This window comes from Macaca thibetana, chromosome 10 (genome assembly GCF_024542745.1).
Source record: "Macaca thibetana thibetana isolate TM-01 chromosome 10, ASM2454274v1, whole genome shotgun sequence".
Classification (NCBI taxonomy): Eukaryota; Metazoa; Chordata; class Mammalia; order Primates; family Cercopithecidae; genus Macaca; species Macaca thibetana.
The window spans coordinates 23,762,808-23,790,204 of record NC_065587.1 but is presented as its reverse complement, the minus strand read 5'-3'; the positions used below and the strand labels follow the sequence as shown (position 1 = coordinate 23,790,204).

The window sequence follows — 27,397 nt, the reverse complement described above, 5'->3', positions numbered from 1 at the left end:
GTATTTTAGTAGAAACAGGGTTTCACCATGTTGCCCAGGCTGGTCGCGAACTCCTGAGCTCAGGCAATCCGCCCACTTTGGCCTCCCAAAGTGCTGGGATTGCAGGCGTGAGCCACCACGCCTGGCCCTATTTCCTATTATTTTACTACATCTACTCATTGCCCTCACTTACATCCTGCAGTGTGTCCGTTGGTGAGGTGCTGGGAGAGGACAAACTCAAGACCACTGTGGAAGACATCAAAAAAGAACAGCAGAATGTGGAGAAAAGCCTTCAATTTGTCACAGAATGGAGCCTGTGACTCACAGCCACATGCAGATAAGGATTTCTATCACTGACTTAATGTGGACATAATTAGCAATCATATTAGAGTTCTACTGCGTGCCACTTGGAGTCTGTTACATATAATTATGCTGAAATTATCAGTAGAGTTCGTCCAGAGAGGGGATTCAGTCATTCTCAAAGAATTCTTTTGTGTTGACTTCATTAAGTTTCCGTTGAAGAATTCCTCTAGGTATTACAGTAGATCCATGTATGCAAGGTGGGCTCTTTTGGACAAAAACAAATATAAAGTTACGCATGTGGGAAACTGCATTAACTAGATGGATTTCTCTCAGAAGATTCTACATGGCAAGGCAGTAGAATGCCTGACATATAATAAACACTAAATAAACATGAGATAAATTACCAAATAGTTCTCATGGTTCATAGCTCAGAGATAGGACTTACCCTCCAGGGAAAGGTTGGACAATAGGCTTCATATCACCTGCCAACTCAGAGCATGAATAGTTCTGCCCTGAAGCATTGTGTTAAGAAGGATGCTGAGGGTGTGTCCATGCTCAAGGTAAATATGATGGACAGAGGATGTCTGCTGTGGGTGGGAGAGAGGCTCTGACAGCCAAAAGGCTGGGAATTCACCCCTTCCAGGCAGTGATCTGATCAAACTGTAATCAGAAAGATTGTTCCAGATACTACGTGGAGCCTGGATTAGAAGAGGTGAGACCCAAAGAATTAGGCTGGTGCACAAGTAATTGTGGTCTCTGCCTTTACTTTCAATGACAAAGACCACAATTATAAAACAAAAACCATGCCAGGTATTCTAATAGGGTGAGTTTAATATAGGGATCTGGTATTGACAAACCGGAAAAGCACAAAGAAGAGGTGAGGGGGAAGCAGAGACAGTAACTGCGGGGAGCAGCTGCCTTTCTTGGGCTGAAAGAGCAAAGGGAGAAGTTGGGGGGAAAAAGCTTGGAGGAAGAACCAGAATTCCGCTGGCACTCAAGAGCCCAGAACAGGGGCCATGCAGACTTCTGAAGAGGTGATAGGCAAGGCTACTTGTCATAGTGAAAAAAAAACCCAAAAACTATCCAGGAACCGACTGTCATGGCTGGGATGATGAGCCACTGCTTCCGTCATGCTGACAGAAACTGCAGGCAGGCCAGGTGTGATGGCTCAGGCATGCAATCCCACACTTCGGGAAACCAAAGAGGAAAAATTGCTTGAGACCAGGTGTTTGAGACCAGCCTGGGCAACATAGTGAGACCCATCTCTAAAAAAATAAAAACGCTGGGCATGGTGGCCCGCACCTGTGGTCCCAGCTGCTCAGCAGATGGAAGCAGGAGGATGGCTTGAGCTCCAGAGTTCGAGGCAGCAGTGAGCTATAATAGCACCACTGTACTCCAGTCTTGGCAAAAGAGTGAGACCTTGTCTCTAAAAACAACAAAGAAAACAAAAAGAAAAATAAGAAGGAAAGAAAGAAAGAAAGAGAAAAAGAAAGAAAGAAAGAGAAAAAGAAAGAGAAAGGAAGGAAGGAAGAAAGGAAGGAAGGAAGAAAGGAAGGAAGGAAGGAAGGAAGGAAGGGAAGGAAGGAAAAAAAGAAACTGCAAGAAAGCAGGGACAAGCATGTCCCTTTTCCTGGCATCTGCCTCAGGGTTACATCTAGCACCTGCTACGGGCAGAGGCTTACAGAGACCCAGCAGGCCCAGCAGCAATGCAGGGCACAGAATCCCAGCCCAGGTACCAGAAGGCAGAGTATAAAAGGGTGAGTTTGGAACTAGGAGACAGTAGTGTAATGACTTGCACAGTTAGGGAGGCTTGGAGAGGTGAACCGGCTCACCTCATCCAAATGACATGTCTAGAGCAGGACGAACACCCACCTGCCTTCTCACCCTGATCCACTGGCTCTGGGCTCTTAATTACATAGAGATTTGCAAGCTTCCTGGTGGACAGGGATGATGGTTTTCATCTTAATCCTTTTCATCCCCCAGCACACATGCACATGCGCCAGTCACTTAGAATCACTCCTTTATCTCCCTTTGCCAGAAATAGGTATTCGAGCAATCACTGTTTCCTGCCTCACCCACGGGGTTATTTCCACTTCTGATATCACAACCGCCTTGGGTCCAGATCTACTTCCCAAGCTGCGTATGATGTACTTAGTACGAAATGCCTGGGTGAGGCTGCACAACCTGGCAGGCAGGTGGGAGTGGTTGTGAGGGCGGTGACCCATGGCATCGCAGGGGCTAGTCCCTCTGGTGGTGTCCCCAAGCTGCTCAGTCCTCAGATGTACAATAAGTCAAGTGACTTTGCATCTTTCTTTTTATTTTGGCAAGTTGCATCTCTCCTGCAAGGAGACTTCCCTTTCTGTCACATCTCAGGACCCTCAGAGCAATAAAGTTCTTCCTCTAATGCACGGGACAGCAATCCTCATGCACAAGCTACGTTCTCTTTTGGACCCTGCATGCACGTTTGTGCCGAAACATCAAATAGTTCGCCCAGGAAAAATAAATATAGAGAGATTTCTTGCAAAGTGAGCTTTCTTGTCTCCTTTAGGGCTTCATCTGTGCCGAACCGTACAAACCCTTTTGTGAAGGCTGAGCCCGTGAAAACCCTGCGAATAAAAGTGGGACTGATTTTATGCTAATATATGTAAAGAACGTGACGATAGAGTCATAGGTAACATAATGAACTTAACTTTTTTCTCCCTTTTTATTGAATTATAATGACTAGTTTCCATAGCAATTACTGCATCACCTTGTACATTACCAGAAAGATCTACTGCACTATTTTCCAGTCATCCTTGTAAACATTTCTACTTTTTTACGATGTTCTAGGGGAAAACACAAGCCCTTTCGGCTTGGCAGCAATTGGAGAGCATATTTCAGGAGATTAATAAAGCCGGCTGGGGTGTTTTTATTTTCTAAGTTCGGCAGTTGGTTTTCCATCTTCGCCCTCACCAGCTACTTGTCAGGCAGACAAAGAGGAAAAGAGGCGAGCGGGAGAGAACAGAGGTGAAGGGGGAGGTACGCAGTCACCAGAGAGGGCGGAGGGGATGGGGCAAGAGCGTGCCTCAGAGGTCCGCGTCTGTGAGTCTGTTGATTCTGGAATCGTTTGGAGAGCAATGCCCTTGGGACAGCCTTCTTCCCACCGTAGGCTTGGAGAAGGATCAGGGGTGTCTATAAGCTCACAAAATATCAGCCATGGAACACACACGGACATCTTGTCTATAGCTTCAAAACCTGTGTCTCCAGGCTCCGACTGTGTCCTGGGTCCCTGGAAGGGGACAGGAAGATGGGAATGTGGGCATTCCTCCTACCTCCCCATAAAACGCCCACTTCCAGCAGCAGCTTCCTTTAATGGGCTTTTCCTATTGGCTTTCCACGTGGTATTTCATTTCCAAAAGGCCTCTGCAGCTGATGGATATATGAAGCTACATGTTCTCAGTTGAGAAATAAGGGAAGTAACACCCAAAAAGGAATGAGTCAGCTACAGTGAGTAAGAGGTATGGTGGGGACTGGGGCCCACCCAGCTGTCTGATGTCTGACTTGTCCCATTGCACCCTGCAGAAGGGCTGAGCTTTGGGTTGGTAAAAGAAGTCACAGTCACAGGGTCTGGTAGATAGAAAGACCCCGAGCTGGGCTGGGGGAGACCTCATGCAGGGGTTTTGGAGCTTCCAACCAGACAGAGGAGCGATAATCCCATCATGAGCCCTTAACGCCTTCAGTTCATTTGGTAAGGGGGCCTGCTTCGCCGCCATTTGTGCGTCAGCTCACTGCCCCTGCAGGGAAAGATACCTAGGCATTGTGGAGAGGACCTGGTATAGGGAGCTTGAATGCCCAGGCAACAATCTCTGGGCTGTGCCTGTGCTGAGCTGTGTCTGGGGGTGAGCGACTTCCCCTTGCTCTGCCTCAGTTTCCTCTGCTCTAAAATTAGTCTAATGGTAGAATCCACCTCCGAGGCATTTGTGAGGGTCAACAGAGATGGCGTGGGTTAGGGTTAAGTGCTCACACCTACAAGGGGTTTCATTGTTTCCAGCGGGCATTCGTGGACTCACTTGCAGCTGCAGTGAGGCCTTGAAAGCGTTAATTAAATTCGGGGAGTTCCGGCTTTTCCAGCTGTAAAATGAGAAATGTATGCTGGCTGGTCTAGAAAGTTCCTGCTGGCTCTGAAATTCAAGGGTTGTTGGATTGTAACAGTATAGCTGGAAAAAGGAAAGGAGGGAGGAAGAGAGAGAGGGAGAGAGAAGAGAGTAAGAGAGAGAAGAGAGGAAGAGAGAAGAGAGGGAAAGAGAGAGAAGAAAGAGAATGAGATAGAAAAGAGAGTGAGAAGAAGCGGGGAGAGGGAGAAAGAGAAGGGAAGGGGGAGGGAGGAAGAGACACTATGTAAGAGCAGATGCCTTAAGCAGAAGGAGAAAGTCCCTAAGTGACAAGAAGCTCTGAGTTCACCAAAATGCTTAACCAAGATAAGAAGGATGTAACCGATGTTGGAAAGATTGTTATGAGATTAATAAAAGTGATTAAGGGATTAAGACTTCTCAAAAGAGATAGGGAAGGGACCACCAATGGGAAAATCCTCCCTCACCCTCTGTACCCAGCCTTTCTTCTCGGTTTTTAGTCCTCAGTCATGTAGGCATCTAACAAAATGGTCTCAGCAGATGCTTAAGTAGAAAAAATAGAATCCTGACTTAAGCCCATCTTAGACATTGGGAGAGGTCCCCTGTGACACACACACACACAGTCAAATAACTGGATTTATTTCTGGGAATGTCTGGAGGAATTTAAGGTATGTCTTGAGTCATGGGGCCAGGGTCAAGGTTAATCTGTGGGCTGTTCTACTGAGCACATAAGTCCTGGATAGACACGTCTGTGGGGCAACATAGATATGAACTAGGCATCAGGAGGGAGCCTGGGTAGGTTGGGGACAGGAGGTGAACTTAAAACTGGGAGATCCTGGGGATGTCAACCTCAGTTTTGACATATGGCAGGTACTAAAAACAAGAAAAATGCCATCCCCTTCTGCTTCATCCCAATCCTCAGTTTTCCCACCTGCAACCTGGGAACAAGGGTACTCTCCCAAGACACAATGGGTGGGAAAGCACTTCACAAAGGAATCACTGGCATTCCTTCCCAAAGGGGCTTTCCAGCACCCTTGCTGGAAGATCCTTGACTTTTCTGTTGTTCTAGAATAACAAACAGGTACCCAGACCCACTGTGCCTGCTCTTCCAGCAATTTTCCCAGAGCAGGGGGTAGGGTGGTCAGCTCCAGAATTGGAAAGGTGGTCCCAGTCATTTTCAGGTTCAAAACCCACCTCCCTCTCTTACCAGTTGTGTATGTGATCTCTGTTTCCTCATCTGAAAAATGGTGGTGCTTTTACTGTCTCATGGGTTAGCTGTGAGGGTAAAATAAAACAATGCACAAAAATAGCCTGGGATGGTGCTGGACATATGGCATGTACAAAAAAAAAAAAAAAAAAAAAAGAAAGAAAAATGTCATCTCCTTCCTATCCTGTTATTGGTGAAAGGACTTTGCCCTCTCTCCTCTGCCTTCTGCTCTCCATGGCTTGACACAAAGTCTAGATTGAACCATACGGCAACCAGCTTCCCAGATGGCTCCAAAAGATACCCACCTCCCCGTGTTCACATCTTCCCACACCGTGTGGCCACTGGAGTATGACGGCTGCAATGACATGCCACCTCCAAGGTTAGGTTATAAAAAGACTGCGGCCTGGCCTTCATCATGCTTTCCCTCTCCTGCCTCTCCCTCCAATGAACCACCCACTCTGGGGAAAGCCATGCTATGAGTAGCTCTGTGGACAAGCCTACATGGTGAGGAAATGAAGCCTCCAGCCAACAGCTGCTTGAATGAGTTTGGGTCCTTCAGCCTCCATCACATTTTCACAGACCACAGCCTCAGCCAGAAGCTTGCCAACAACTTCACGAGAGACACTGAGCCAGAACCACTCAGCTAGGCAGCTCACAGAATCCTGGCCCCGAGAAACTATGGGATAATGAAGGTAGGTTGTTTGAAGATGCAAAATGTTGGGATAATTTGTTACACAGCAACAGGTAACAAATACAGGTGATGCAACCAGCTTAAGGTCAGCCTTTCTGGGATTGAAGTTAACTGTCACGCTACAGATGAAGATGTGCAGTGCAAACGTGGTTTTGTGGTTTATTTCACAAGGAGAATCTCAGTTCCAGACCCCTCCCCCACCCAACGTCAAAAACTTTTGCCTTGTTTTCAGAAATTGCTCAACAGGAAAGAATGAGCTCCATTGCACGGACTGGGGCATTGGAGCCTGAGATGGAAAGCCACTTGCTCAAAGTCCCACAGCAAATCCAGTGCAAAGCTGGGTACAAAAATAAAGTCTCCTTACATGCATGTGTGCATTCCTTCATTCACGAGTAAGTGTTGATTGGGGACCTACTATGTGCCAGGCTCTGCTCCAGGAAATCTCCCTAGTGCCCTGCCTTAGGTAGGGCACCCCAGACAAGCCTGGATTCTGGGAGCTCTTGAGACAGGATGTTGTGCACCAATTATGAGACCTGTTGTGTGCCCCTAGCTATGTTCAGGGGGCAGGAAATAAACCAGACATAGAGGTTCCCACTTTGAGAGAAACCCTAAAGGGCCCTTCCTCATGGTGGGAGAGAGCTAGACAGGCACCCATATTCTCTCGTGAGGCTCAGTGGCTGGCAGAGGCTGAGAAGTGCTCAGTCAACTCAGACAGGACAAGTCTCAATCTGGGAGCCTCCTGGCCTGGCACAGCCAGGTGCTCTGTTCCTACTCAGGTGACTTCCATAGGCCCTCGATGGCCCACATTGCTGCTGCTGTCTGCTTCTCAGCAGCTGGGTGGAACAATTCCTGCTGGCTCAGCTGCTGTAGCCGATGAGAGAGACAGAAGAGAGAATCAAGCAGGATACGGCTGCAGTCACAGCGCAGTGATGGGTAGGTGCACTCCAGCTGAGAGCAGAGTGGTCGGTGCTGGGAGCCCACAACTCCTGGCAGGGCCACGGCCACCTTGGAAAATAAACACCCAGGGATGATACTTCAGGGTGGGGAGTCTGTTTGGAGATAAAGGCACCTCTGCCCCTTGCCCAGGACACAGGAGCCATCTGGCCAGGCAGGGATGGGGGCAGGCTCAGCCCCTTGGTGTCCTAGGCAGCTAGGGGGTGGGGTGCTGTCTGCACAGGCAGACTGAATGTGGGACCCAGGCCCCTCTCTGCAGCCTGGTACAGGCAGTGTCCACATAGCCCAGGGCTTCTCCACCTCAGCACTAATGACACGTAGGGGCAGATGATTCTCGAGAATGGGGCGTGAGACTGTCCTGTACGTTGCAGGATGTTGAGCAGCATCCCTGGCCTCTACCTATTAGATGCCAGTAGCATCCCCCCTCTCAAATTATGTAAACCAAAAATAGTTCCAAATGTCCCTTGGGGATAAAAATCGACCTGAGGTAAGAGCCACTGACAGAGAACGGCAGCTCTCTCTCCTCATCCACCGGTTCCCATGTTCCATGCTTTTCCTGGGTAATGAACCCCCCTCAGAGCCCGGGAGCTGACTGCAGAAGCTGTTTCATGTACATCACCGCATCCTCCCACCAGCGCTGTGACGTGGAGGGGAACATGTTCTCCATTCTACAGGAGAAGAAACGAAGACCTGGAAAGGTGAGTTTGCAGAGGTTCAAGGCGGAGGGAGGATTTGAACCCCGTGTTTCTGATTCCCATCTTGGCTTCTAGAGTGTCTTGTTCTGTGCTGCACACTCAGTGCTTTGCATACAACAGGTGATCCATAATTACAGTAATTAGTTTTTTAGTGAATTAATGAACAAGACAGAGTGTCTCCTAGCTTTCTCTGGCAGAATGCTCTAAGTTTGGGAAGCTGCAGGCTGCTGTCTAAGCTAGGTCAACCTGGCTGTGACAAGACGGGGCTGGGGACTGAGATGCTGTCACAGAGGACAGGGGAGGTGGATCCCTCATAACGAAAAGGCCCATTTGGCCCCCATCTTTGCCTGTTTCTCCAGCCTCCTTTTCCTTCATCCATCTTTCTCTCATCAGCCAGCACCATCCCCAAAACAGGCCAATCTGATCACATCAGAGCCTCCTGTGTTAACCTGCTGTGGCTCCCAGTGGGCCGAAGGTTAGAAGCTTTTGATTCTTTTGAAAATGCTTTCAATTTTGGTCTGGGTCAACCTAAAATAATCAAAAGAAGGACTGTAACCAAAGTATATAAAGGAAGCAATCCATGTAACAGTAAGTTACATGGTAACTTAAGTAAGACGTGTGCAGGTCTCAATAAACATGAGCTATTACCATCATGGTTCTTATTGTGCAGGTAACAGTGGGCAGCCTACAGCACTCCTGGGGAAAGCAACACAGCAGGCAGTGGCTGGGAGCACGGTGTAGGGGGTTCACAGCATGTAAAACTTTCAGCCTCTGGGGTCTGATAAGCCTGAGTTTGAATCTCAGCTCTGCTGTGTAATCTTGGCCAAGTTACTCTACCTCTCTGAGCTTCAGTTACAACTTTTCCATAATGGGTGTTTTAAAAAACTGACTTTCTACATTGGTTGTGAGAATAAAAGGAAATGATATATGTCATAACGTAATCACAGTGGGCAGTATACAGTAGGCACTTGCTACTTATTATGGCAAGAATTCATGAATCATTCACAACACCCCAGCAAGGTCGACATTGCCGTTATCCCAATTTAAAGTCAAGGAAACTGAGGGCAGAGGTACGTGTCCAAGGGGTCCTGGCCCTAGACTTGACCCAGGGCCACCTGATTCCCCAGTTTTCCTCCTTTGGAAGGTGGCTCCTTCAGGCCCCAGAGAAAGCTGGGCACCTGGACACATTATCCCGGGGGCTGCCCTGGGACTCCGAATGAAGTCAGCCAAAACAAGTTAGTGAGTGAGAAATTTTGGGGTCACTTCCAGACCCCTGGTGTTTGTAGCTTGTGTCTGAGCGAAGCTGAGTCAGGCGGCAGAGGCAACCACTCACGAGATGAAAAAACAAAGTCCCCGCCAACCCCTTAGAGGTTCCTGGCACCCGTCTCCTCTGAGATGAAGCAAATGCGCCCAGACAGGGCAGCAGGGCCAGAGTCCTGCCACTTAGAGGGAGATTTAGGGGGCTACAAGTGGGAAAGCCAGACACGCTGGCTGCTGAATTTACTGGTCTTTTCAGCGAGGTCGGCGGGAGGGCCCTTCTGTGTGGAGCTCTGTCGGCAGCTGAGATCGCTGAGTTGGTGACAGTGTCCAGCGTCTCCCTGCACAACGCGCTGGGCAGAGGAAGCAGACTTGCTCGTGTCCTGGGATCTTTGGGGGTGATTCATGGTTATTACACTATGGAATTTCAGAGCATGGCTGTCTGCCAGGGATTCTGCTGTGAAAGTTATAAGACCAGGGAGCCCCCATGCAACTGTTTACTGCGTGCTTGCTGGGTACCATGCACAAATAGCTCGGTTAATAGCCATGAAGGTGTTGCTAGCATTATTCTGTTCCACAGGCAAGGAAGCCTTAGAGATGGGCTGAATTTAGTTTTGCATGCATGGACTACTAAAGCCTCCTTAAACTGAGATTCGAAGAGGTGAACTGAGTTGCACGGAGCCAGCAAGTTCATAAGAAATTGAGATTTTCCTAAACTCCATTTTCTCATCCACCAAGTAGGTATATCATTAATGCCTGCCTCACGGGTTGCTGACAGTACTCACCAAGGTAATGCATATAGATTCTTAGCAACGCTCCAGCATGCAGCAAGTCTTCAATAAATGCTAGCAGTTGCTATTATCCTTGTTTGATAGGAACTGACTAAAGAAACATAAACACAAATGAGGATTTTCTTAGAATCAGACTGTTAAAACAATTCATTCACTCATTTGGGCAGCAAATATTGATTGAGCGATGGCTATGTGCTAGGCTCTGTCCTACAAAGTAGGCTTGCAGAAATGAACAAGGCATGGGATTGTCTTCATGACTTTGAGCAATGAAGTGCAAAATAAATGGATTAATAGATGACGGTACACAGTGGTAGGAAGGTGAAGGACAGGTTCTGGGGTATAAATGATAGGAATCTTGGTCTTGGGATTTAAGGAGGAATCCTTCAGGGAGTGATGTTGGAGACCTGGAGGATGAGTAGGTATAAAACTGGTAGAGGTAAAGTGTGTGTGTGCACGTATGCTCATGTATGTTAGGGGAAAGGTCTGAGCATTCCAGGCAGAGGGAGCAGCATGGACAAAGGTCCTGAGGTAGGAAGGAATTTGGTGCACTCCAGTAATTCAAAGAAGGTCAGAATAATTGAGCTAAGAGAAGAAAGGGAGTTAGTCTTTGAAAGATGGGCAGAAGTTAAACCCTGCCTGTCTCCACCCCAAACCTCCCTTCCTGGCATCTATGGAGTGAGTCCCCATCCTCCCATGGCCAGCACATCTCCCTACCTCTGTGGTCACCATATCCTCAGGCAAACGTTGGCTTTGTGACTTTGAATCTGTCTCCCTGGCCAGAGTAGGACCAAGCTCTGCTGTGTGACCTTGGCCAGGCTACTCCACCTCTCAGTGCTTTACTTATGACTTTTCCATAATGAGTGTTTTAGAAAATTGACTTTCTATGTAGGTTGTGAGAATAAAACAAAATTTCAGATATGTAATCACAGTATGCAGTATACAGTAGACACTCACTAGTTATTACGGCATGAATTCATGAACAAGGTCTATATTGTTGTTTAAAGATAAGAAAATTGAGAGTGAAGGTATCCGGGCCCTAGACTTGACCCAGGGCCACCTGATTCCCCAAGGGAAGAGACAGGAGTCATTTATCCTCATGGACTGAACACCTTCACCAGGTCCATAGCATTATAGCTAATTAAAACTACACACCAGGCCAGGCATGGTGGCTCACGCCTGTAATCCCAGCACTCTGGGAGGCTGAGGTAGGTTGATCACTTGAGGCCAGGAGTTTGACACTAGCCTGACCAACATGGTGAAATCCCCATCTCTACTAAAAATACAACAACAACAACAACAACAAAAATAGCTGGGCATGATGGCGCGTGTCTGTAATCCCAGCTACTAGGGAGGCTGAGGCAGGAAAATCACTTGAACTGGGGAGGCTGAGGTTTCAGTGAGCTAAGATTGTGCCACTGCACTCCAGTGTGGGTGACAGAGAGACACTCAGTCTCAAAACAAAACAAGACTAAAACTGTGCACCTGAGTGAATGACTAAATGAATGGATGACTAAATGGCCACTTGCAGGTGCCTAGAATTAAATGTCATCTGCACATTTGCATACATGTTCGATTACAAAAGCAATAAATAGGCATCATGAGGGTTAAAAATTGAGATAAGCAAGAACAATAAAATAAAAACAAACAGCATATCCCTACATCCCAGAGATTATCATTGTTAACACCCTTGTGTTTATTTGTACATATGCCCATTATCTATCATCCTAGACTTAAGTATTTTTTACCAAAGTGGAATCATACTATCCATCAGGCTTTGTATTCTGCATTTTCAGTTACCCATCTCCACATTTTCATGCCCTTATCTCTAATAACTGGTCCCCTTTGTGCCCCCAAAACATCCATTTGAGTTGGTTCTACAGAATGTGCCACCTTTTGAGTTAGTCTGGTTGCTTCTTTATGGTGTCATTTAGCTTGTTCCTCTCTCCCTTGCATTTCCTAAAGACTAAACATTGGTTCAGAAGGCTGGATGGGCTCAAGGTCAGTGTTTGTGGCTAGCAAACATCACAGAGATTTTATATTCTTCCTGTTATCAAGAAGATAACTTTGTGTTATCAACAGACCTGTGATTTCTGCACAACCCACCTTCAGTGAGGTGAGGTCAGCCCCTGGTTAGGTAGGGGTGTAATGCCTATCACATACTTATGTTTTTCCCCTTGAAATCATAAAGTGACATGCATACGGAGGTCCAGTTTCTCCTCAACCATACACCCCATGGTTTTAACAACAAATAATTATCTCACTTGAATCAGTGATTTAACTGAGAGGTGGCTGAAAGCTGGTTTCTCAATCCTACACCGTTCCATCTGCATTTGACATCCTCCAGGGAAGTGGAGCTGTCCCTTCTCAACTGGTCTATAGACTTTTATGAAATATGGTCTGAATTGTTTTATTTTAAAACCTGCGTTGCCATTGCAGTGACTCTAACATGATCTAATTTGAGCCACCAGTGCTGGATTACTTACCCCAAAGTGTTTGAATGTGCGGGAGAGTGGGCCTTTCTAGTGGGGGTCTCATGGTGAGTTTTTAGGCAATTGCTCCAGGGAGGAGTTATACAAGAAGAGGCAGAAGAATTGGAGAGTCAGAAATCTCAGGGCCCACAACCATCCATCCTTTAAATCCTGGATGATGTGAAAATGTCCTGCAGACCAGTGGTTCTCTAAATGCAATATGCACACAAAGTAGTCTGGGGTTTTGGTAGACTGAAGGTATGGATTCCATACATCTGGGAGACCTGGGATGCCTATGCTGAGGGCCTACACATCACACTTTGAGTTATACAGCTCAAGAACATCCCAGCTGAGCCTCCTCTCAACCTCTGCTTAGAGGTTTTCTGAACACAGTCTTCACAGACCTATATCCTCCAGCCCCATCCAGCCATGGAATTCACATTTTGATGATACATTAAGGATTGAGAACCAAAGGTATACCATAAATCCTACAGGGATTGGCTAATCTTTGCTCACATGCACATAGCTAATTCTTTTTTTTTTTTTGAGATGCAATCTCGCTCTGTCACCCATGCTGGAGTACAGTGGCATGATCTTGGCTCACTGCAACCTCCACCTCCCTGGTTCAAGCAATTTCCCCGCCTCAGCCTCTGAGTAGCTGGGATTACAGGGGCACGCCACCACGCCTGGCTAATCTTTTTTTTTTTGTGTGTGTGTATTTTTAGTAGAGATGGGGTTTCATCATGTTGGCCAGACAGGTCTCGAACTCCTGACCTCAGGAAATCCGCCAGCCTTGGCCTCCCAAAATGCTGGGATTACAGGTGTGAGCCACTGCGCCTGGCCACACATAGCTAATTCTATAGAAAAAAATGAGGGTTTGAGCTTCTGTATATTTGTAAATTCTATACATTCTTCAGTTACAAACCTTCTCTCTCTGTTTATGCATGCATACACGTGTCCTTGCCTGATTCACCTAACAGAGCAAACTTCACTCTTCACTTCTCTACCTAACAAGGTTCTGGTTTCTTCTCCCCGGAGATTTTCAAACGGAGTGTGAGATTACATCCGTAAACACTTCACCTTACAAAAGAAAATAGCAACAAGTCTTCTTCTTCAGAGCATTTGCTCCCTGAATAACTTTGCAAGCATTTTTTGCAGAGTAAAAGGGCCCCAAAGGGATCACAGAGTAATCCTTTAAAAAATGAAGTTGACTAAGCTATGAGTTTCAGAGGTGGGGGGTGCTGCAGGCACCGGTGTGGACATCAGAAAACCTGGATATCAGTCCCTATCTCACATTTTCTTTGGATAACTTCCCAGTCTTCTTCACCTGTACCCTCATTTCCTTAGTCATTTGGCAACTCTTTTTTTTTCTTTCTTTTTTTTTTTTTTTTTGAGAGAGAGAGAGAGAGAGAGAGAGAGAGTCTCAGCATTTTTTTGAGAGACAGAGAGTCTCACTCCATCTCCCAGGCTGGAGTGCAGTGGCACGATCTTGGCTCACTGCAACCTCTGCCTCCTGGGTTCAAGCGATTCTCCTGCCTCAGCCTCCCTAGTAGCTGGAATTACAGACGTGCAACACCACACCCTACTAATTTTTTTGTATTTTTTAGTAGAGACTGGGTTTCACCATGTTGGCCAGGTTGGTCTCGAACTCCACACCTCAAGTGATCCACCCACCTTGTCCTCCCAAGGTGCTGGGATTACAGGTGTAAGCCACCATGCCTGACTTTTTGCCAACTCTTTATTGAGCACCTACTATGTGCACTCAGAAAGAGTTACAGAGAAGAGCAAATCAGACAGGGTGGTTCTTGCCCTTGGGAAGCTTATGCTCTGGAGGGGGCCACAGAGCTGAGCTGTGGATCATTGATCATATAAATGACAAAACTCAAGTTTGATGAGGGCTGTAGAGAGGTGATATAGGTTGCTGTGCACTGGGGCCAAGATACAGAGAGAGACCGAGATGGTAGAGGAAGGTAGAGGAAGTGCAGGTGCTAACACAGGTGAGGTTTGTGTGCAAAATGAATGTGGGAGTGAATATGGAGAGCACGCTGGAGCCAGCACCTGCCACAACCCCTGGGGACCACTCTCCACCCTGCTCCTCTATGCTTGGTGCTCAGGACAATAACCATGTGATATGTCTTTGACAGCACTGATGACTTCAGGTTGCATCCAGCCATCAGGAGCCAGCAATAGATGCAAGGATTGGAGGACTGTGAGGTGGGTGTATTGTGTCTTCCAGCTTCGTCCATGTAGGGACACTACAGGGCAAGCTGCATTGTCTCGGACCTTCCCATGCAGCCTCTTCTCCCCACTCTGTCCCCTGTCCTTCCAGGCCTGGGAGTGGCAGGTCCCTACTTTTACTAGCCCTTGGGGTTCTCCCCAACCTTTGAAAATAGTTCCTGTCTGGGTGCGGTGGCTTATGCCTGTAATCCCAGCACTTTGAGAGGCCGAGGCGGGTGGATCACCTGAGATCAGGAGTTTGAGACAAGCCTGACCAACATGGAGAAACCCCATCTCTACTAAAAATACAAAATCAGCCGGGTGTGGTGGTGCATGCCTGTGATCCCAGCTACACAGGAGGCTGAGGCAGGAGAATCGCTTGAACCCGGGAAGCAGAGGTTGTGGTGAGCCAAGATTGCACCATTGCACTCCAACCTGGGCAACGAGAGTGAAACTGTTTCAAAAAAAAAAAAAAAAAAAGTAGTTTCTTTATCAAAGTCTCCTAAACTGACCCATCTGGGGCTCTCCCTTATATGGCCTCGATCACAGAGGCTTGCAGAGATTTAACTTAAGAGCCTCAGGACCCCACAGAGAGTCTTGAGATGTAATGACATTATCCAATTTGTATTCGTATAACTTTTTGTCTGATATAATTGCACGCTTGCAAAATAGTTGCAAGAATAGTGCTGCTCTGGGTCGAATTGTGTCCTCTCAAAAAAGAGATGTTGAAGACCTAATCCCCAGTACCTTGCAATGGGATCTTCTTTGGAAATGGGGTCTTGACAGAGGTAACTCAGTTAAAATGAGGTCACTAGGGTGAACCCCTAATCCTCCACGACTGGGGTCCTTTTAGAAAGGAGAAATGTGGACAGAGACAGGCAGTACAGAGGGAAGATGATGTGAAGACACCCAGGAAGAAGGCCATGTAGAGATTGGGGGAATGCTGCTGTAAGCTAAGGAATGTCTCAGGTCATAGAAGCGGGAAAAGATGAGGAAGAATCCTTCCTCTTCAGGTTAGACGGAGCATGGCCCTGCTGATACCTCAATCACAGACTTCCGGCCTCCACGGCTGTGACTCAACACATTTCTGTTGTTCTAAACCACCCAGGTTTTGGTGCTTTATTCTGTCAGCCCCTAGGGCAATACATTTCTCTTTGCTTTTCCCCAGCTTCACCAGTTGGAAATGTTTTGTCACCTTTCTCTTTTTTAGCGTGGCGGAGCGGGGACGAGATGGAGTCTCGCTCTTGTCGCCCAGGCTGGAGTACAGTGACATGATCTAGGCTCACTGTAACCTCCGCCTCCGGGGTTCAAGCAATTCTCCTGCCTCAGTCTCTTGAGTAGCTGGGACTACAGGCACGCAGCACCACACCTGGTTAATTTTTGTACTTTTGGTAGACACGGGGTTTCACCATGTTGGCCAGGCTTGTCTCGAACTCCTGGTCTCAGATAAGCCACCCTCCTTGGCCTCCCAAAGTGCTGGAATTACAGGCATGAGCCACCACGCTCGGCCATTGTCACATTTCTTAATCATTTTCTGATTAAATGTATCACTAAATATATAGAAGCTTGCTCTCTCTCTCTCTCTCTATATATATATATATAAACATATAAACATAAAAGTATGTACATAAATTAAGTTGTTTCTAAACTATTTGATTAAATTGTGGTTTTGATGCACCATTTCCACAGTGACCAATTATCTTGGTTTGCCTGGTATTTTCCTAGCTCTAGTACAGAAAGCCCTGCACGTTGGGAAACCCCTCAGAGTCCTCAGCAAACCGGGACAGTTGATCACCCTCTCATTAAATAGTTCAGTGTGCAGTTTCTAAGTACCAATGCAAACTCGTACACGGCCACAGTACAATTATCAAAACGGGATAATTCGCCTTGGATGTGCACACTAGCCTTTCCAGCAGCCTTTATTCAAATTCCACCAGTGATCCTAATAACACACTTTGGAAATATTTCCCCATGATCTCTGGGCTACGATCGCATGTTGCATTTAGATGTCATGCTTCTTGAGTTTCTCCTGAGCATCCAACTCTTTCTTCTAGAACCATTTCTCTGTCTTTTCTTTTTAATAACCTTAGTAATGGATCACAGACCACTGAATAAAATAAGAATTCATTCTGATAAAAAATCAATAAAGGAAAGAAGACACAACTCTTCCTCACACTCGGCAGCCAACTAGTAGTTGTGGAGGGACTAGGCGCAGTGGCTCACGCCTGTAATTCCAGCACTTTGGGAGGCTGAGGCGGGCGGATCACCTGAGGTCAGCCGTTCGATACCAGCCTGGGCAACATAGTGAAACCCTGTCTCTACTAAAAATGCAAAAAGGAGCCAGGCTTGGTGGTGGGTGCCTGTAATTCTAGCTACTCGGAAGGCTGAAGCAGGAGAATCGCTTGAACCCAGGAGGCGGAGGTTGCAGTGAGCCGAGATCGCGCCATTGCACTCCAGCCTGGGCGACAAGAGCAAAACTCTGTCTCAACATAAAAATAAAAATAACTGTAGAGGAATGATTAACAAATTGGTATTCGCAGCCATCATGATATTAGCAGATTCAGGCAGCTATTGCTGAAGAATGTTAAAGACAGGGAATGGGAATGTGATGGGAATCGGGAGTTACAGTTTTAATGTTGTCCAGGTAGAGATTTAGGCCAAGGGCTCCAGTCGTAGAAGTTCTTCACTTTGGTTGGTCTGATGCCATTGGCATGCCAGCTCCACAAGATAGGCAGCTGTTTTGCTCACTGCGGTAGCAACGGCACTTAGACAGGCTCCTGAGACATGAAAGGTGCAACAAATACCTGTAATGTGAATGAGTGAATGGTCGAGGAAGTTCTCATTTGAGCAAGGGATGGCAAAAGAGAAATATGAACAAGTTCTGCTGGATCCAATCCCCTTTCCCACAAGTGTGTATTTTCTTCTGTACCAGGTTCCAAAGCACAAATGATGGTGAGCATCCAGTCTTTTAAATGTTAACAGTTTAATAAACATGAATCACCAAAAAGTGCTTTTACAGTAAGGTTAATGGAGCCGAGTTTATTCCATTTTGTTGCATGGTTAACTAGATCCGAATAATTACCAGCTCCACTTTATAGATGCCTGTTTTAAGGTTATTTTTATGTTGCTCTGCGAGGTGAAGGCTTTTGTTTTCTCTCCTGGTTTTATAGGCTAATATAGAGTAGAATGCTCAATAAAGGCCAGCTGCAGTGGGGTGGCCATCTCAGGGGATGATGCCCCAGTGCCCAGGTCCTCTGTGCAAGTTCATCCGAAGCTGTGCCATCCCTTCCAAATCCCTCACAAGCCAGACGCAGGAGCGAATCTTGTCACTGAGTTGCAATCATGGCCCAAGGGTGTTTCAGGATGAACAGAGGAAGCAGAGGACAGCTGACCTGGATGTGTTGCCTCCTGCACTAACATTATTGTTACCTCCTTGGAATTAGGGACCATGCCAGCCTGTATCTCCTTCCTCTCTGTCCTCTGCAGAGCTGAGTGTGTCCTCAGTGTTTGCATAAAATGTCATAAATCATGGAATCTTTAAGCACAAGAGAGCTCAGAGGCCAACTCCAAGCAACAAACAAGGAACCCTGAATCGAAAGGGAATCTAAAGGTTCGGGAAAAGAGACAGGAGATTGGATGGTGTGTCAAGCTACCCCCTTTATAGGCATGGCATTGAGGTAGGAGATGGACTTGACTCTGGAGGCGGGACTCAGATACCGGACCAAATTGAAGACCAGCTAAAACAGGGACAGGGTGAAAACACCTTTCTATAGGAAACACCCATCAGTGTGCAGTGTCAGTTTATCATTGCCATGGCAACACCCAGAAGTTACTGCCCCTTTCCATGGCAACAACCTGATGACTGGAAAGTTTCCACCCCTTTTCTAGAAATTTCTGCATAATGTAACCTTTAATTTGCATATAATTAAAAGTGGGTATAAATATGACTGCAGGACTGCCTCTGAGCTGCTACTCTGGGCACATTGCCTATGGGGTAGCCCTGCTCTGCAAGGAGCGGTACCTCTGCTGCTGTTGTACTCTGCCACTTCAAGAAAAGTTGCTAACACCACGGGGTAGCACTTGAATTATTTCCTAGGCAAAGCCAAGAACTCTCCCGAGCTAAACCCCAATTTGGGAGCTCACCTGCCCTGCATCAGCATCATTTAATACTCACAGCTGCCCCCAAAGGCAGCATCATGATGCCCACCTGAGAGGTCAGAAAACCGAGACACAGAGTGATGGCTGACTCCGGTCCCCTAGCTGGGACTCACAGTTGGATGCGAGCTGCCTAACCCGAGGCTTCGGGCTCTATCCACAGTCTGTAGGTACTTTGACTGGCCTCTGTTTATGCATCTGTGAAATGGGGATGATGAGGACAAGTATTCATACTATGCCCCACTCAGCAGGCTTCGGGCAATGAGAAATTACAAGCATAGATGTGAATGTGTTCTGGACACGGAATGGATGGTACAAAGAGAATGGAAACTCGGGTGTCCAGAGAGCCCTGACTTTGTTCCTGGAAGTGATCAGATAAAAAAACAAAAAACAGTTTGGATGTGGAGTCAGGAAGAACTAGGTTCCAATATTACCTTTTCCACTTAATCAGTGCCTGACCTTTGGCAGGTAACTGTACCAGCCCTTCCACCCTCCTTTTGTAAATATTCACAGAGTGAGGGTCATGTGTAAGATACAGAAGTCAGTCTGGTTTCAAATAGGCTCTGCTTGGGTGACATGTAGGAATCTGCACAAGTGATGTGTCATCATCACCACCATCATCGGTGAGGTACAGCACACATAGAATACAATGCATAAATCTAAATGCAAAGCCTGAAGAATTTCTACACGTGCATAGTGTCGTAGACTAAAATGTGTCCTCCTACCCCCTGAAAAGTTATCTATTAAAGTCCAGACTTTCATATCTTGGGAAAATGGCTGTATTTGAAGTCAAGGTCTTTAAAGAAGTAAAGTAAAATGAGGCCATTAGGGTGGGCCCCAATCCATTTTACTGATGTCATGCACAGATGCATGTGTACGGAGAAAAGGCCATGTGAGGACATGGCAAGAAGACGGCCACCTGCAAGCCAAGGAGAGAGATCTCAGGAAAGACCAAACCTGCTGACCCCTGATCTTAGACTTCCAGCTTCCAGAACTGTAAGAAAGTAAACCTCTGTGGTCCAAGCTACCCAGTCTGTGGTATTTTGCTGTGGTAGCCCGGGCAAACGAATACACATAACCTTGTGTAACCACCACTAAGATTAGGAGCAGAATATTTCCAATAACCCAGCAGCCCTTGCCAACATGACCTTCTCAATCTTGCCCTCTACCCCCACAAGTAATCACTGTTATGATCCCTATTATCATCAACTAGTTCTGTCTGTTTTTGAACTTCATATAGATGGAACCATACAGTATGTTCCCTTTGTGCCTGGCTTCTTTTACTTGGCTTTCCATCTCTGAAATACATCTTTCCTATTGGGTGCAGCCGTCATTCATTCTTTTTCTTTGCTGTATAATATTCCACCGTGTGACTTCATCACAGTTTATCCATTTCCCCATTGATACACATTTTGGTTGTTTCTATTTTTTTTTAGCTCATTTGAATAAAGCTCTTATGGGCATTCTTGTGTAAGTCTTCAATGCCCTGAACACTCATTTCGCGGGGTATATACTCAGGAATAAAATTGCTGAGTCACAGCTTAAATGTATATTTAGCTTTAATTAATGTTAGAGTCTGGTCTTTCTCCTTTCTGCTCCTCACCTTCCTCATCTGTAAAATGGTGCCTGCCACCTAAGGCTGTTATGAGGATTAAATGTGATTATCTATATAAAGTGTGAAGAAAAGAGCTAGATGCAGAATGATATGTAGAGCTAGATACCATTTATATAAAGCTTAAAAACCTGCGTGAGCAACACGACATAATGTTTATGGATACATAATCGTGTAATAAACATTTAAAAACATCTATTGGCATAATAGGCTCCAAATTTAGGCTGGAGGTAGGAGGATAGGAGGGAAAACTGAGATTAGGGTTGGCACACAGAGGGTGATTCTATCTGCAATGTCTTGTTCAAGAAGAAAAACATCTGCAGCAAAGAGACCATAAGGTTAAGATTTTTAAAAGCTGGTGTTTATGATATTGACTCTATCTCTATCTGTATGTTGGAAACACTTTTCATTAAATCAGATACATTATTACTAAATATATAATATTAATCTACAAAATATTAATATCCTGTAAGATTTGCATACCGCCTAGGACACGGTACGCAAATGAGTTCTAGTTATTGTTCTTATCAATACTAATTGCCTATTGTACGCCAGATTCTACATCCGAGGGTTCTGGCATGCTGGGTGAATCACACCTAGAAAACGAAATCCAATCCAGACACTGTAGATGCAGCTGTCACATAGTGCTTGGCTCAGAGTAGGTTCTCAGGAAACACAAGCTTTTGTAATTTTCTTAAAACGATCGAACGTCACTAAGCATGCTGGCTTTGACTAAACATGTCAGCTGTTCTGGGTGTCCAAATGTAACCAAACCAACAAACAAAGAAACCCCGGAGAATCAGGCATTGAAGGGAGTCACAGAATACTGCTCCTAGCTTGGCCAGAGAACCTGGCCCAGTGAATGATTCCATTTCTCTGGACACACACACAGAGTACCCAACAACCAGGGTGGACGTGACAATGGCCTCCAGCTTTAACAAATGTAGTACTAGCACTATTTATTTTCCAAACGTGGTTGAATTTCGACTCTTGGGGATGCAGTTAGGAAAAATAATGATCAGGAGACACACACACACAAGCACACATACACACACATGCGCGCACACACACATGCATGCACACATTGGCTCACACAGAATAAGACAATGGCAACCAGCCTCCCTGGGTTAGGAGGGGCAGGAAATGGAAAAGATAAACATAAAGAAAAGGAGCTTCTTTTGTATCACTTTAAGAGGAAGAAGAAAGCCCGTCAGGCATGCATGCATGTGTGTGCGTGTGCGTGTGTGTGCATGTGCGTGTGTGTGCCTGTGCGTGTGTGTGCATGTGTGTGCATGCATGTGTGTGCATGTGCGTGTGTGTGCATGTGTGTGTGTGCTGAAAGGAGAGCAATTGAGTGAAGAGAGAACAAGTATGGTTTGCTTAGGAGACAGAGGACTTCCTTGACACCAGCCCATAATCCAGCCACCAAAAATGTGCTTTCTGATTTGCATCGCACAAGTTAGTTGACCATAATAAACACGCATTTTGTTTTAATAAGGTATTGGGCAAGGGTTCCTCAGCCCCAGTAAAACAGTGCCCCAGCCTAGCATAGCACGCTCAATGGAATGCTATTTCTGGGCTCTGGTGAAAGTGGAGCGGAGGAAGTAATTGTGCTGCTAATTGCTCCATCTCCGGCTTGGTTTACAGTGATATTAATGCCCTGGTCTCCAGTAGATCAGCTTCATAAAAAGAGAGAGAAATTGCAGCCCATTATAATGGGAACAGGGGAAACTGGGGAGCAGGTGGGGGAGGCTCCATGCTTGGGTCTGCTTTGCCGGTTGAATTTCACTGGTGAAATCTTGTGGGATACTGAGGGGTTTTCTTCCGAAGCCAACGGCATTTGAAGCCTCTGGGTTTGAGATCAGGCTCTGCCATTTTCAAACTATGTGCTGGTCCCTCTCTGAAACTCAGTTTGTTCATCTGCAAAATGGAGCCATGCCATCTGCCCTTAGGGTGACAATTACAATGAAGAGTGTCTAGTACTGTGCCTGGCACACAGCCATTCATACTGACTGGCTCTAATTTTCAAAGGAAAGAAGAAATCAGACCCGTCAAAGGCAGGCAGTTTGGTAAGGAAGGCAAAATCTCAAATGGGTACTAATGGAAAATAGCTCAGGACCGGGGAAGGCTCTGTAAGAAAGAGAGCCAGGTACTGCTGAGGGACTTGCCTGAGACAGAGCTGAGTGGGTGCAAATGGCAGGCTGAATTCTTCAAAGTATCAGATTCATTTCATAACAGTATTGACCAATGAAAGTGGAGAAAAGAGAAAAGTTCTTTTTTTTTTTTTTTTTTTTTTTCAGATGGGATCTGACTGCGTCACCCAGGCTAGAGCGCAGTGTTGTGATCTCAGCTCACTGCAACCTCTGCCTCCCTGGCTCAAGTGATCCTCCCCCCTCAAGCTGCTGAGTAGCTGGGACTACAGGTACCTGCCACCATCACTGACTTTTTTTTTTACAAATTTTTTGTAGAGATGGAGTTCCACCATGTTGCCTAGGCTGATCTCGAACTCCTGAGCTCAAGTGATCCAGCTGTCTCGGCCTCCCAAATGCTGGGATTACAGACATAAGCCACTGTGCTTGACCGAGAAAAGCTCTTTGTTAATCTCCTACTGGGTGCACTGACCATCTCATGTAATATTCTGTCCTTATAGTAATGCTATTTTCCTCTTTTCCTGACATCTGTTGATTCTGCCAGCCCAATTTCCAATCTTCCTTCTTTATGCTAAAGATGCGTTGATTTTCTTCCTTGAAAACATTCTCATGTGCTTCTAATAGGGTTGTTCTCTGACTGCTATGGGAAAGCAGGAGTCCAGCCATGGTTTAGCCCTGATTAATCAGTGCATTCCATTCCTCTGGTATTCGTGATGGTCAGAGAGATGGGCATGTGATAAATTCCAGAAATGAGACTTGATTGCAGGACTTTAGCTGTGACTATTAGGAAAGGGCTGTTTTTCCCATGACAAGGCCTGAATAATAACAGGATGTAGGCTTAGAGTTATTGGCATACTCTTTGTCACCATGAGGGAAGGTCCTGCCTAAGAGTGAAATAAGCACAACGAAAGCAGAGTGGAGATGAGATAGAGTTCTGAGAACACTCTGTGAGCACCTAGATCCAACCATACCTGAAGCTAGTAGAGCTTTTGACTTTATAGTTCTGTGAACTAATACATTCCCCATCTCTCAAGCAAGTTGGATTGGGTTTCTGTCACTCAAATCTGAAAGGATCTTGATACATCCAATTTTCATATGAACAATATATCACTCCGAGAAGTTAGGAAAATATACTTGCCTGGAACCACACAGCTATTTGATAGAGAAGCCATCATCAACCAAATTTTCCTGAATCCTGAATCCATAATTCCAACCACTTGGTAGTTCTGCTACTGACATTACAGACTGTATTTTGTTGTTGTTGTTGTTGTTGAAAATTTAGGATGGTAGTAGCCATTAGTCAATTGGAAGTGAATAATTAGCTACTGTTGTTGCCATGATTTTTGTAGTTTATGATTCTTTTAGGCCTCACTGGGTCTGGAGGTGACGGTTGCTAATTGTGGCCACATTGTCATTCAGGGGCATGCTGAATCATGTCTTGAGTTTCTTTCAAATAGCCCTCATTTGCCTTTCTATCCTCAACTGCCACCCCTAAGGGCCAGCTGGACATTGATTTTTTAAAAATATTTTTTCTTTTCATATTTATTCTTTTCATATTCATATTTTAAAAATATTTTTATTTTTCATGTGATTTTTTTTTAAATAGTTTGTGATTCTCAAGAAGTTGCAAAAATAGTCATGAGAGTTCCTGTGTACCCTTCACCCGGCCTCCCCTAATGATAATATCTTACATGACCATAGTAAAATTATCAAAACCTGTAAATTGACATTAGTATAATACTATTAATTCAAACATAACCTAATTTGTATTTCATTGGAGTTTTGTTGCTGTTTTGTATTATTATTATTATTATTATTATTAATTTTTTTCTTTTTGTAGAGACAGGGTTTCACCTTGTCACCCAGGCTGGTCTAGACTCCTGGACTCAAGCAATCTGCCTACCTCAGCCTCCCAAAGTGCTAGGATTACAGGCATGAGCCACCATGTCCAGCCCTGGATTTCACTAGTTTTATGTGAACTTTGTGTATATGTGTGTGTGTGTGTGTGTGTGTGTGTGTGTGTAATTCCATGAAATTCTATCATATATAAATTTGGGTAATCATCATCATGACCAAGATGTACAATTGTTGATCATCACAAAGAAACTCAGGCTACCCCTGATAGTTGCACCCCACCCCAACCACTCTTGGTAACCATGGATGGGTTCTCCATCATCATAATGATGTCACTTCGAGAATGTTACGGAAATGACACCCAGCCCATCACCTTCTGAGACTCGCTTTCTTTCATTCACCATAATGCCTTTGAGATCCATCCAGGGTGTCACATGTATTAATGATCTTTCCCTTTTCATTGCTGAGTAGTATTCCATCATATGACTATATCACAGTTTGTTTAAACACTCAACTATTGAAGGATGTCAGGGTTATTTCCTGTTTGGGGCTATCATGAATAAACCTGCTATAAACATTCATGTATAGATTTTTGTGTGAAGATAAACTTTTATTTCTCTATAGTAAATATCCAGGAGTGAGAATACTGGGTCATATGAAAAATGTATGTTTAACTTTATAAGAAACCACCCAACTGTTTTCCAGAACATTTCCCCAGCATGGAGTGTGGGGCATGTAACCATCTTGTCCATACTTCTCTAGACGAGCAGTACCACACTTGGAGATTGTCCCTGGATCACAGAAAACATACACTCCTGCTTTAGTAACTGTACTCAGAGCAAATAAGAAATGAAATCCAGCCAGGCACGGTGGCTCATGTCTGTAATGCCAGCATATTGGGAGGCCAAGAAGGGAGGATCACTTTTAGGCTGGAAGTTTGAAACGAGCCTGGGCAACATAGGGAGACCCCATTTCTACAGAAAAATAAAAAATAACAATTAATGGGGCATTGTGGCACATACCTGTCATCCCAGCTAGTTGGGAGGCTGAGGAGGGAGGATCGCTTGAGTCCAGGAGTTCAAGGCTGCAGGAAGCTATGATTGCATCACTGTACTCCAGCCTGGGCAACAAGCAAGACCCTATTTCTAAAAATAAAAATGAAAGACAGACATGAAATTCAAAACTTGCATTCAAAGACAACATTTATTTAATTTTTTTTTTCCTGATTAGAAGCACAGTGCTTACTCACAGTGAGAATATCTGGCAAAATTTAGCAAAAGATAAAGGAGAAATAAAAATCTTCCCACAACTTCACACCCAGGACAAAATCACGGTTTTAGGGTTGAAATCTCAGAGCTCATTTCAACTTCTTTAAATCTCCACATCTTGCCATCCACCCTCCCAGGTAAGTGCAACATTCCCTTTTTCCTTTAGGAAGAAAAAGAACATGGAAAACAAAACAAAACAAATTGGAGGGGAAAATAACGCCCAAGGCCTTGACTGCTTTTCCTCTCTTGTCGGCCTGCTCTTTAGCGAACAGGAGTTTCCTTTTACGGCCCTCAAGAATAGACACGTCCCTCAAGAATAGACACGTCTCTCGTCTATTCCTGTCACACGCCTCAAGGTTGCGCGGCCTGTTCTTATCAGCAGAAGGCACCTGGTGCATTGTGGGAGAGCCGGCTGGGTGGGAGCCCTTTCCAGAGAGGTTTCCTCCTGCTAGGTCCCTGGTCAGCCGCCTTGCTGACCCGGAGTTGATTTTTACTTCTCCTCACGGCTTCCTCCTCCTCCACTTTTTCTTGATTAGAGGATCCTCAACCCAGGAGAGACATCCTCTGAGAGTGTCCCCCAGAAGGCCCTTAGCCTGGAGGCATTGGTAAGAAAGTTTAAGCCATTCATGGCGGGGAGAGGGCAGCCTCTAGGGGAAATAAAAACATCCCTGAGTCCACTCAGCCCGAGCAGCGTAGCCTCCAAATCTCGGCAAATGTGAGATTGGCAGTCTTCCCAGGAGCTCTAGAGTTCCGGTGATTCTAATTTTTATTTTATTTTATGTTTTTGACATGGGGTCTCATTCTGTCTCCCAAGCTGGAGTACATGGTACAATCATACCTTACTGCAGCCTTGAACTCCTGTGCTCAAGCAATCCTCCTGCCTCAACCTCTGGAGTAGCTGGGACTATAGGTGTGCACCACCAGGGCTGTCTACGTTTTTATTTTTGTAGAGATGGTGTCTTGCTACGTTGCCCAGGCTGGTCTCAAACTCCTGACCTCAAGAGATCCTCCTATCTCAGCCTCCCAAAGTGTTGGGATTACAGACATGAGCCACTGTACCCAGCCCGATTTTTATATATATATATATGTGTATATATTTCCCATGGTTGAGGATATTGGTTCAAGTTCATGGTGACAATTCTATCTGTGAGTGTTTTGCAGTTTTCAAAAGCTCAGGCCCAGTTACTGTCCCATTTCATCCTCAGAATAACCATTAGCTATTATTTTTCCAGTTTTATAAATGAGATACAGGATGGAAAAACACAGAGGGGAAAGGGCTGGCTCAAGGTTACCCAGCCAGGACGTGGCAGAACCAGCATTCTGAGCCAACTACGCCTGGCTCTGACTACCAGCTATTTCCAACACCCCTCTCCCGGGCCTCAGTGTCCCCATCTGCACTAAACGGGGCTTATTCTTGATCATCTCTGTGGCTCCTTCTCATCTGAACTTTTGATGACTCTGCTTCAGGATCAAATATTTGTAAAATCCAGCTCAATATGGGGCCTTGATTTCTGGAACTGAAAACACAAACAAAGTCAACTGTGGCTTTGCCAAAATGGGAGAAATTGGCCCAGACCCACTCCGTCACACACTGACCATGGTACCTGCAGGGAAGCTCAGGCAATCAGACAGGAGAGGAAGGGAAAATGAGACACCAGAGCAATGTGCTTACAGTCATTTTAGGGCT

At 45.7% G+C, this 27,397-nt stretch overlaps 1 long non-coding RNA gene across 1 annotated transcript; it reads left to right on the top strand.

Annotated features, from left to right (window-relative positions):
• The first annotated feature begins 7,396 nt into the window (after window positions 1-7,396).
• LOC126929576 (uncharacterized) lies at window positions 7,397-20,295 on the top strand. The gene is made up of 3 exons (XR_007717233.1): window positions 7,397-7,941; window positions 14,599-14,668; window positions 17,842-20,295. It is a non-coding gene; the product is annotated as an uncharacterized LOC126929576 (long non-coding RNA).
• Window positions 20,296-27,397: the final 7,102 nt, after the last annotated feature.